Source organism: Bos grunniens, chromosome 5, assembly GCF_055505025.1.
Source record: "Bos grunniens cultivar Pamir isolate PY7600 chromosome 5, Bosgru_T2T1.0, whole genome shotgun sequence".
In the NCBI taxonomy this organism is placed as follows: Eukaryota; Metazoa; Chordata; class Mammalia; order Artiodactyla; family Bovidae; genus Bos; species Bos grunniens.
In genome coordinates this window covers 45,426,447-45,437,457 of record NC_141169.1, presented here as the reverse complement: position 1 = coordinate 45,437,457, position 11,011 = coordinate 45,426,447, and the positions used below count along the sequence as shown (strand labels likewise).

Here is an 11,011-nt window from a genome sequence, read left to right as displayed (position 1 = left end):
CTGTCTACAATGCGGGAGACCCGGGTTCGATCCGTCCATGGGGTTGCAAAGAGTCGGACACGACTGAACGACTTCACTTTCACTTATCACCTTTTAACCATAGGTGGCAGTAGTGGTAAAGCACCCGCCTTCTAATGCAGAAGACAGAAGAACCGCAGGTTGGATCCCTAGGTCGCGAAGATTTCCTGGAAGAGGGCATGGCAACACACTCCAGGTTTCTTGCTTGGAGAATCCCATGGACAGAGGAGTTTGGCGGGCTGCAGTCCATGGGGTCGCAAAGAGTCAGACACAACTGAAGCAACTTAATACGAATGCAGGCAACCGTAAACTATACTTTTTTTGCTTATGAATGCTCTGTCTCTCCCCTCTAAGAAGTAAGCATGTAAGAGCATATATCTTGGTCTGTTTTGTACCAGAGACATCCCAAGTGTCTAGAACAGTGACTGGCCCCTTGTATGCTGTTGGTATTTGTTAAATAAATACCTATCACCCACTCCTCCCCCCCCCCCCGCCGACCTCAGATGCGGGGTAGCTCCTCTTGGCTGTTCCTGCGCCGTCGCAGTCTGGTACTCTTGGCCGCTGCCCCTGACCTCCGACGTAGGGTAACTCCTCTTGGCCGCCGCCCTTCGGGCATGGGGTCCTCCCGGCTTCTGCCCCTGACCTCGGACATGGGGTGGCTCCTATCGCCTGCGCTTTAGCGCGCCCGTCGCAGCCGCCGCGCTGGATCATGGAAAAAGCAAGAGAGTTCCAGAAAAACATCTATTTCTGCTTTCTTGACTATGCCAAAGCCTTTGACTGTGTGGATCACAATAAACTGTGGAAAATTCTGAAAGAGATGGGAATACCAGATCATCTGATCTGCCTCTTGAGAAATTTGTATGCAGGTCAGGAAGCAACAATTAGAACTGGACATGGAACAACAGACTGGTTCCAAATAGGAAAAGGAGTTCGTCAAGGCTGTATACTGTCACCCTGTTTATTTAACTTATATGCAGAGTACATCATGAGAAACGCTAGACTGGAAGAAACACAAGCTGGAATCAAGATTGCCAGGAGAAATATCAATAACCTCAGATATGCAGATGACACCACCCTTATGGCAGAAAGTGAAGAGGAACTAAAAAGCCTTGATGAAAAAGTCTTGATGAAAGTGAAAGTGGAGAGTGAAAAAGTTGGCTTAAAGCTCAACATTCAGAAAACGAAGATCATGGCATCTGGTCCCATCAGTATCATGGGAAATAGATGGGGAAATAGTGGAAACAGTGTCAGACTGTATTTTTCTGGGCTCCAAAATCACTACAGATGGTGACTGCAGCCATGAAATTAAAAGACGCTTACTCCTTGGAAGGAAAGTTATGACCAACTTGGATAGCATATTCAAAAGCAGAGACATTACTTTGCCAACAAAGGTTCGTCTAGTCAAGGCTATGGTTTTTCCTGTGGTCATGTATGGATGTGAGTGTTGGACTGTGAAAAAGGCTGAGCGCCGAAGAATTGATGCTTTTAAACTGTGGTGATGGAGAAGACTCTTGAGAGTCCCTTGGACTGCAAGGAGATCCAACCAGTCCATTCTGAAGGAGATCAGCCCTGGGATTTCTTTGGAAGGAATGATGCTAAAGCTGAAACTCCAGTACTTTGGCCACCTAGTGCGAAGAGTTGACTCATTGGAAAAGACTCTGATGCTGGGAGGGATTGGGGGCAAGAGGAGAAGTGGACGACAGAGGATGAGATGGCTGGATGGCATCACTGACTCGATGGAAGTGAGTCTCAGTGAACTCCAGGAGTTGGTGATGGACAGGGAGGCCTGGTGTGCTGCGATTCATGGGGCTGCAAAGAGTCGGACATGACTGAGCGACTGATCTGATCTGATCTGATCACCCACTCACCTACTGAGATATTTGGGAAGACCTAAATCTTAGATAAAGTATTAAGAAGTAAAGAAGATGCCTTCTGATGTAACCCAGTGTGATGCAATTGTTATTGCTATTTTTAACATCCAAGGAATCACTCAGTGTTAGAGCTGCACTGAAACTGAGGTGACACTCATCTTGCCCAAGGGGATTATCATATAAGTAAGACAAATAAGACTAGACAAAAAGGCACCACAGCAATGAGACAGCAGGAAGTAGGAAGAGGGTTATTGGTTTCAATTTTCTTTTTCTTCCCAGGCTTATTGTTTCACTCTTTCCCTCCTACTTTCTTTTTCTTTCTTTTTTTTTTTAATATCCCATTTGATCCACTTTTTAAAATCATGCATGCAGACGCTTCATTCTGGTGAAATCTTTAATTGCATAATTTTAGAAGGTTGTTCTAGGATTAGCTAAAGCACCCTATGGAGTAACTGAGTCATCCTCTGTGGGTGTGGAATAAGGGATCTCTCTGTGAAGTTTGACCTTAATTTATCAGAGGATGTGAGATAACTCCGTGAAGCCCAGGCTCCCTGTCCTGCAACAGAAGGCCTGCTCTTCACCGCTGTCCCCTCCAGGCTCCTTCTGTTGTTCGCCTGATTCAGGACCCTCCCTGAAAGACAAAGTCTCCACCTGTTCATCTGATCTTACCCATGAATGGGACTGACAGGGAAACAGAATTTAGCAGGGAGTGTGATATAACTGGGAAGGTTAATTTTGACTCCCTAGTGAATCTGCTTCTGTGACTTTAATTCTTATTTTGTCTGCTTTTGTTATTATAGGTGTCACACAAGTGTATGTTCCTCGGTTCTTTGTCTTGTTGCAACAAAGATTTGGAGCGACGGACATTAAAGCCCTCGACGCGTCATAGCTCTCGGGTCTTGGACAAACCGTGCTACAGCTCTTTGGCAAATCAGTGTTACAGCTCCATTTTATTTAGAAGATAGCAGGAGAATCCAAGACTCAAAGAGAAGAGAGTGGAGGAGTGCGTGGGGTGGGGGGTTGGGGGGTGGAGGGCGGAGAGAGAGGGAACACGCATGCACACGGGAGAGAGAGTCCGTGAGAAAGCGCTTTGGCTCCTCCTTTTATATGTTTTTTCCTCCACCTGGGCCTGCCCTATGCAAATTGGGCTTAGCCAGGAGTGCTGTTTGTTCTGCCTGAAGTTTTCACTCTGGTCCTCGGACCTTCCTTTGACCTTCCTTGTCTTTTAGCCACCGCCATTTTGGACTCCTTTTCCCTATTCTACCTACCTAACATAGGCATACATAATGGCTCAACTCAGGGAGCTCTGCCAGCCTCCCTCTGTCTTTGTTTGGGTGCCTTTGGCTCACAGGGAGATAGCCTGGTCCTGCCCATCTGTGAAGGACTGTGACATTGAGCTCTTTGCGAAGGAAATGGTACCCCTTATCTGCTGCTTACCCCTGGTGTGGTTCAGAAATTCACACTTGGGGGCTTGGAATCGCAGATAGCTGTAGCATCTTTGTTTAAAAATATGACAGGTAGATACTCCACTTCACACCACCCATGAAATGACTGTAAGGAAGTAAAACTAACACATCTCCCTGATTGAGTCTTCCCATTTTAGGAGATATTTGCAGGAATTAAATGGTCTTTTTACTTTGTTTCCTCACTTTCCCCACATCTCTGATCCATAAAAGAACTGGGCATCCAGACAGGATGGTTATTTTGAGGGACTCCCCAGGTGGTCCAGTGAGTAAGACCCCCTTTCAATGCAGGGGGTGTGGGTTCGATCCCTGGGCTGGGTGTTAAGATCCCACATGCTTCTCAACAAAAACACACACACACACACACACACAAAACATAAAATGGAAGCAATATTGTAACAAATTCAATAAAGACTTTAAAAATAGTCTGCATTTTTAAAAAAATGATAATTACTTTGAGACATTAGTCTTCCATCTTCTCCATCTGCCAGCTCTCTCAATAAAGTCATGTTCCTTGCCTCAAGACCTCTTCCCTTGGATATCTCGGATTTATTGGCTTATCATATGGTGAGCAGAGCAAGCTTGGACTTGGTAACAAAGACTGCTATAGAAAGGTGTTGTGATTCTGCAAGTGCCCAAGGACCTGTGCTCCCTCACACTGACACTTGGGGTAATATACCGGATACTGAGCAGGGCCCTGTGGGGCTCCTGGGCACAAAGACTTTCTGTGTCCTCAATTCTTTTGATTATAGGAAGTAGTCTTCATTCAGCCTCCATGACCTTCTCTGAGTGCCAATGGGCAGATTTAAACCATTGGTAATTAGGGAAGGGAGGGTATGCAAGACCAGGGAAAAACAAACAAGAGAAATAATAGTGTAGCCTTGGGGCAAGGTCCTGATTCCCCATCAACTGATACATACAACAATATCTTTGAGATGCCTTGCAGATACTGAAATACCCACTGGGTGGTAGAAGTTCATGATTATATGCTGTTCACAAGCATGCAGACCCCAGAAGAGTTGGAACCTGAAGATTGATGATGCTGACTCCTACTTACCTTACCATCAACAGATCAGAAGAAAGTCCATGAGCTGGTCACAACCTCCTTAAACCATCACTACAAAACTTCTTGCTATCTTCTGCAAGTGGGGACACATTTTTTTGTGAGGCAGGGGCACGCTATGTCTGCCTTTGCCTGGCAAAGTAATAAACTATCCTTTTCTACTCCACTCAAAATTCTGTCTCTGAGATTCAGTTCCCACTGGCGCACAGAGAAGCTGAGTTTTTAGCATCACACCCTCAGGGCACATGGTGTTTCACAAAGCTTCAATCAGTTCAGTCGCTCAGTCGTGTCCGACTCTTTGCGATCCCATGGACCGCAGCACCCCAGGCCTCCCTGTCCATCACCAACTCCCGGAGTTTACTCAAACTCACGTCCGTTGAGTCAGTGATGCCATCCAACCATCTCATCCTCTGTCGTCCCCTTCTCCTCCCGCCTTCAATCTTTCCCAGCATCAGGGTTTTTTCAAATGAGTCAGTTCTTCGCATCAGGTGGCCAAGTATTGGAGTTTCAGCTTCAACATCAGTCCTTCCAATGAATATTCAGGACTGAATATTCACAAAGCTTAGCCACTGTATATAATGATGAGATGAAGATTCAGAATTATCCTGAAGAAGAATTAGAGAGAAAGGGCCTCACACTATTACTGTGACTAATACTAAGAGTAAAAAGTATAGGGAGCAATATCAACAACCTCAGATATGCAGATGATACCATCCTATTGGAAGAAAGCAAAGAGAAACTAAAGACCCTTTTGATGAAGGTGAAAGAGGAGAGTGAAAACGTTGGCTTAAAACTCAACATTCAAAAAACTAAAATCATGGTATAGGAGCCCATCACTTCATGGCGAATAAATGGGGATAAAGTGGAAACAGTGGCAGTTTTTATTTTCTTGGGCTCCAAAATCACTGTGGATGATGGCTAAAGCCATGAAATTAAAAGATACTTGCTGCTTTGAAGAAAGCTATGACAAATCTAGACAGTGTATTAAAAAGCAGAGACATCACTTTGCCAACAAAGGGCCATATAGTCAAAGCTATGGTCTTTCCAATATTCATGTCCACATGTGAGAGTTGGACCATAAAGAAGGCTGAGTGCCAAAGAAATGATGCTTTTGAATGGTGGTGCTGGAGAAGACCCTTGAGAGTCCCTTGGACAGCAAGGAGATCAAACCAGTCAATCCTAAAGGAAATAAATCCTGAATATTCATTGGAAGGACTGATCCTGAAGCTGAAGCCCATGGGATTTTCCAGGCAAGAGAACTGGAGTGGGTTTTAGAATCATTTAAACAGGATCCCATGTGATTCACTTAATCTCATAGAACTTTTTTGTGGTGTTTTAGGCAATGGCACCCCACTCCAGTACTCTTGCCTGGAAAATCCATGGACGGAGGAGCCTGGTAGGCTGCAGTCCATGGGGTCGCTAAAAGTCGGACACAACTGAGCGACTTCACTTTCACTTTTCACTTTCATGCATTGGAGAAGGAAATGGCAACCCACTCCAGTGTTCTTGCCTGGAGAATCCCAGGGACGGGGGAGCCTGGTGGGCTGCCGTCTATGGGGTCACACAGAATCGGACACAACTGAAGCAACTTAGCAGCAGCAGCGAGAGGACCATGGCCTGATGATCCCAGAGAGGTTCTGCCCTGGCCTTGTCTCTTTCCTCCTTAACCCAGAGGGTTATATTGTACATTTATTGAATGCTTACACACTTCACTTTCTTTAATCCTCAAAACAATCCTATAAAGTATTACCACATTTTATGTACAAGGAAAATAAAGCTTAGGGAGGTTCATAAACTTGCCCAAGGCCACACAGTAACTAATTAGAACTTTAGCTTGAACCCAAATCTGTCTAAAACTAAAGCATTGGCATAACTACTCACTCCACCCTGCCTCCATGCAGCTTTAAAAAAATTTTTTTTTGGCTTTAACTAGAACAACAGTTAATATTAACTACAGATAAGAAATGTCTGTTACATTGATAGAAACTTTAAGCCACTTCATGTGAGCTATGACTGTCATCTGGAAGATAGTAATATCCTACTCAAAGGAACTATTCCTAGAATGTCTACAAGTTATATTTGCCACCTTACTAACAGAGTTGAGGAGTTTTTTTCCACTGCTTTTCTTACCGTAAGAGTTAATGGCGCTGTGGTGCAGTGAGCTGGAGGCTCTTGTATTCCATGCATCATAAACATCAAAGAAATGAAAGAAAATACATTGTCTTCATTTGTTACTGAAACAAACAGAAAGTATATAACTTTGTCTCCAAGTTCTTGGAAGATTTTATAAAATATACAGTTAAAATACAATCTCATAACTTTATTAGCCCAGTTTTGAGAAGGAAAATTCTCTGTTGTTCCACAAAGTTTTTTAAATTCATGGTGCTCAAGGCCTCTTATAAGCTTCAGCTTTTTTTTGTTTCTTAAGCACATTTGTGTTCTCTTCTCCATTATTTCTAGACAAAATGACCCTTACAGGATGTAACTTCTTTTGCTTTTCAAATTCTAATTTCTAAGGAAACTACTGAAGAGAACTGTGTTTGTTTTCACCTAACAGGAAATTGCAAAGTTGCAGCCACTCTATTTCTTTGCCCTTGAAGTTAAGGAAGATCCAGGGTTTACTTTCTCCGGCCACCAGGTAAGATGTGCCAGTTATGTTCTTGGTCGTGCACACGTGTTCAGTTGCTTCCATCCTATCTGACTCTTTGCGACTTCATGGACTGTAAACTGCCAGGCTCCTCTGTCCATGGGATTCTTCAGACAAGAATACTGGAGTGGGTTGCCATGCCCCCTTCCAGGGGATCTTCCCAAGCCAGGTATTGAACCTCCGTCTCCTGAGTCTCCTGCATTGCAGGCAGATTCTTTTTACTGCTGAGCCAGCTGGGGAAGCCATGTTCTTGGTCAAGAAGTAATAAAGGGATCTAAGCAGTAACTTTTGACCGTCTCACCTCAGGCCTGATAGCTTGTCCCAGTGCTGGGCCCACAAAGACATCTTCCATTTGGAAGCTCAGCTGGGGCTGAGGATAAAGGAGCTGGTTCACTTGGCCATCAGGTGAACAGCAAAAGGAGAGAGACAGAAATACTTCACTGTCAAACACCAAACCTTAGACCAAAATATTTCAAGTTCTTTCTTGGCAAGAAAGGTTATTTTTCAGTTGTTCTGACTGATAGTAATACTAGAAGTTGCTAACATGTATAAAATTCCTACGAACATGCCAGTCAGTCAGTCAGTTCAGTTGCTCAGTCGTGTCCGACAAACATGCCAGACATTGCACTAAATGGGTTTACTCAGGTGTCCTAATTTAATCCCAAACCAAGTACTATCTTCATTTTACAGATGAAGAAATATAAGGCAATGATTCAGAAACTATGTTTCTTAAAGCGCCGTTGGAGAAGGAGGAGGCAGGATCTGGAAAGGGATAGGAGCCTGAGGAGTGAGAGGCCAGCCTCCAGGATGCCCATTCCTAAATGAACCAGAGCAGTTCTGCTTTTATCTGTTTTGCTTATAGATAAAAGCAAATAAGACCTATATATATATCTATAAAATCTAAATCTATATCTATAAAATTTAATTTTACAGATAAAAATTTAAAGGACAGTTGAAACTGTCCTTTAAAGGGTTCCAAAGTATGATGATCAGTTTTATAGGACAACTTGGCTAGGCTACAGTTATTTTTAAATCAAATACTAATCTAGGTGTGGCTGTGAAGGTATTTTCTAGATGTGATTAACATCTATACTCAGGTGACCTTAAGTATGACCTTCAATAATGTGGGTAGGCCTCAGGCAACCAGATGAAAGGTCTTAAAAGCAAAAACTAAGGTTTCCTGGAGAAGAAATTCTGCCTCAAGACTGCAGCATTAATTCCTGCCCGAATTTCCAGCGTGCCTGTCCTACAGACTTTGGACTTGCCAACCCCCACAGTCACATGAGCCAATTCCTTAAAATAAATACCTTTCTCTCAATACACATGTATACCTCAGGGATACTGTGGTTTCAGTTCCAGACCACTGCAATGAAGTGACTATCACAAGAAAGTGAGTCACACAAATTTTCTGGCTTCCCAGTGCATATAAAAGTTGTGTTTACACTCTACTGTAGTCTAGTAAGTGTGCGCTAGCGCTGTGTCTAAGAAAACATACATACCTAATTTTAAAATCTTATTGCTAATAAATGCTAACCATCACTGAGCCTTCAATGAGTTTTCATCATTTTGCCAGTGGAGAGCTTAACATCTTGTGAGAAATACCAGAATGTGACAGAGATATGAAGTAAGCTAATCCTGTAGGAAAAATGGTGTCAATAGACTTGCTCAATGCAGGGTTGCCACAAACCTTCAATTCGTGGGGGAAAAAAAGGCCATTATCTGTGAAGCACGATAAAGCAAAGTGTAATATGACTGCCTATGTATATACATCTCAATCTTGTTGCTTTTATCTCTGGAAAACCTTAATACACATGGCTTAAACGAAATTTCTATAGCCATGCTACTCACTGTGGTCTGCAGGCCCCAGCATCAACCTCAGCTGGCAGTTTGTTAGAAATCTACCTTCTCAGGCCACACACCAGATTTACTCAATCAGAAACTGCATTTCAGGAGTGAGGCTCAAGAGGGAGGGTATATCTGTAAACATATAGCCGATTCACTTTGTTGTACAGCAGAAACTAACACAACACTGTAAAGCAATTATAGTCCAATAAAATAAATAAAATTTTTTTTAAATTGCATTTTAAGGAGATCCCCAGATGATTCCTACACGTGTTAAAACTGGAGGGGTTAGCAGAATGCAGAGAGAATGAACCACAGTGAATTTTACCTGAATAAAATTCTCCAACATTTCAGCCTTGAGGGAAATCCACTCTGGACCTTCTAAAAAAGAATCAAACACCAGCTTGCCTCCTTTGAACTGGATGCCCAATGGCTGCCTTGTGTCAAGGTCAGCAACCCGATGAACTTGCCAGTTAGCTCCAGGCCACCATTAAGCTTCCAGGCCATGTGAAAGTGGTAGCCACTTAGTCGTGTCCAACTGTTTGTGACCCTATGGATTGTAGCCCACCAGGCTCCTCTGGCCATAGAGTTCTCCAGACAAGAATACTGGAGGGATCGAACCTGGGTCTCCTGCATTGTAGGCAGATTCTTTACCGTCTGAGCCACTGAAGTGATCATTAGCCCATGAAATAGACCTGTTGGATTTTATCAAAGATAACTTCTCAGCTCGTACTGAATTTACACCCAATTTCTCATCCTCTTTGAGAAAAATCAGGCATTTGTTTTTTTTTAACCAGTAGAAAAACAAATCCAAGGCTGAGATAAGTGTTAATTCATATTAAATTTCTTCCAAAAGAAGTTGTAAAATAATCATCTAAATGACAAAGACAGGATTTCCCTGGTGGCCCAGGGGTTAGGAGACAAGTTCTCAGTGCCAAGGGCCAGGGCTCAATTCCTGCCCAGGAATTAAGATCCCACAAGCCTTGTGGCAAAGCCAAAAAAAAAAAAGAAACACAAAGATATCTTGCAGGCTCAACCTGGGGTGAAATGCATAAGATTTAATAAGATATAGAGATTTCTTTTCTTTGACTAAAATTCTGCCTCCCTCTTATCAAGCTTTGCACTCAATTACCACATGCTGCTGGAGAGAGAGAAAGCTAAATCTTAGAAAGTTAAATCTTAACAGTTCCTGCCTACCCTATTTGTGAGCCCAGAGATCCCAAGCCCGGCAATCACTTTATGTCATTCTCTGCAGCTGTGTTTTACATTATCTGCAGGCGAACAAATCACTGCCTGCCCTGGATAATGTAACTCAGAATTATTTCAATCATTCCCCACTTCTGCTATAACCATTTTCATAATTCATTTAGTATTTTGAATAGGCTTGTGGGATGCCATTTTACATCCCCAGAGTCAAAACGAATGACTTAATCTGGCAGCAGACAGCGAACACCTTCATCCTCAGGTACCAAGATCCCCAGGAGAAGGAACAGCTATCCACTCCAGTATTCTTGCCTGGAGAATTCCATGGACAGAGGAGCCTGCTGGGCTACAGTCCATGGGGTCATGAAAAGTCAGACACAGCAATTCTTCGGAGAAATTAGAACTCTCGTGGCATTCCTTTTGGTGGGCAAAGGCCATCCTGCCTTGTCTTTTGTGTCCTCCCACCTGTGGTTCTACGGGTGCCGAGGAAAACCAAACCTAACCCAAGCTGAATGCTGAGTTCCTGTGAATGGACCATCTTCCCTCAGTATCCTGGGGGCCAGAGAGCAGCCTTATAACTCCATTTTAGGGTGCCTTCAACATTAATGTTTCTCAACTGAGAGAGACAGTATGGCAGTGCTGCTTTCTGAAATCAGTCACACCTAGAGATTTTGGTTCAGTTGACCTGGGTTGGACACAGAAATGGTGGGAAACTCTCCACAAGTGGTTCTGATAAAGTCCTCACCTTGGTTAGAGCCCTCAGCTTGATATAAAGGTGCCAACTTGACTACTAAAGTTTCCACACTCAATGTTCAGTGAGGTGGTGGAGAGGCTCCCCATGCCCATGAGCAATTCTTCCACACCAGAAGGGTGTGTCCTACAGTTCAACTCAATTCTTACTCTA

General features: G+C 43.5%; 1 long non-coding RNA gene across 1 annotated transcript; it reads right to left on the bottom strand.

Moving 5' to 3' along the window:
* Window positions 1–522: 522 nt before the first annotated feature.
* Window positions 523–10,570, bottom strand: LOC147371857 (uncharacterized). Its single transcript, XR_015163801.1, has 3 exons — window positions 9,233–10,570; window positions 6,546–6,649; window positions 523–720 (listed from the first exon to the last, which is right to left on the bottom strand). It is a non-coding gene; the product is annotated as an uncharacterized LOC147371857 (long non-coding RNA).
* Between the last annotated feature and the right edge of the window lie 441 nt (window positions 10,571–11,011).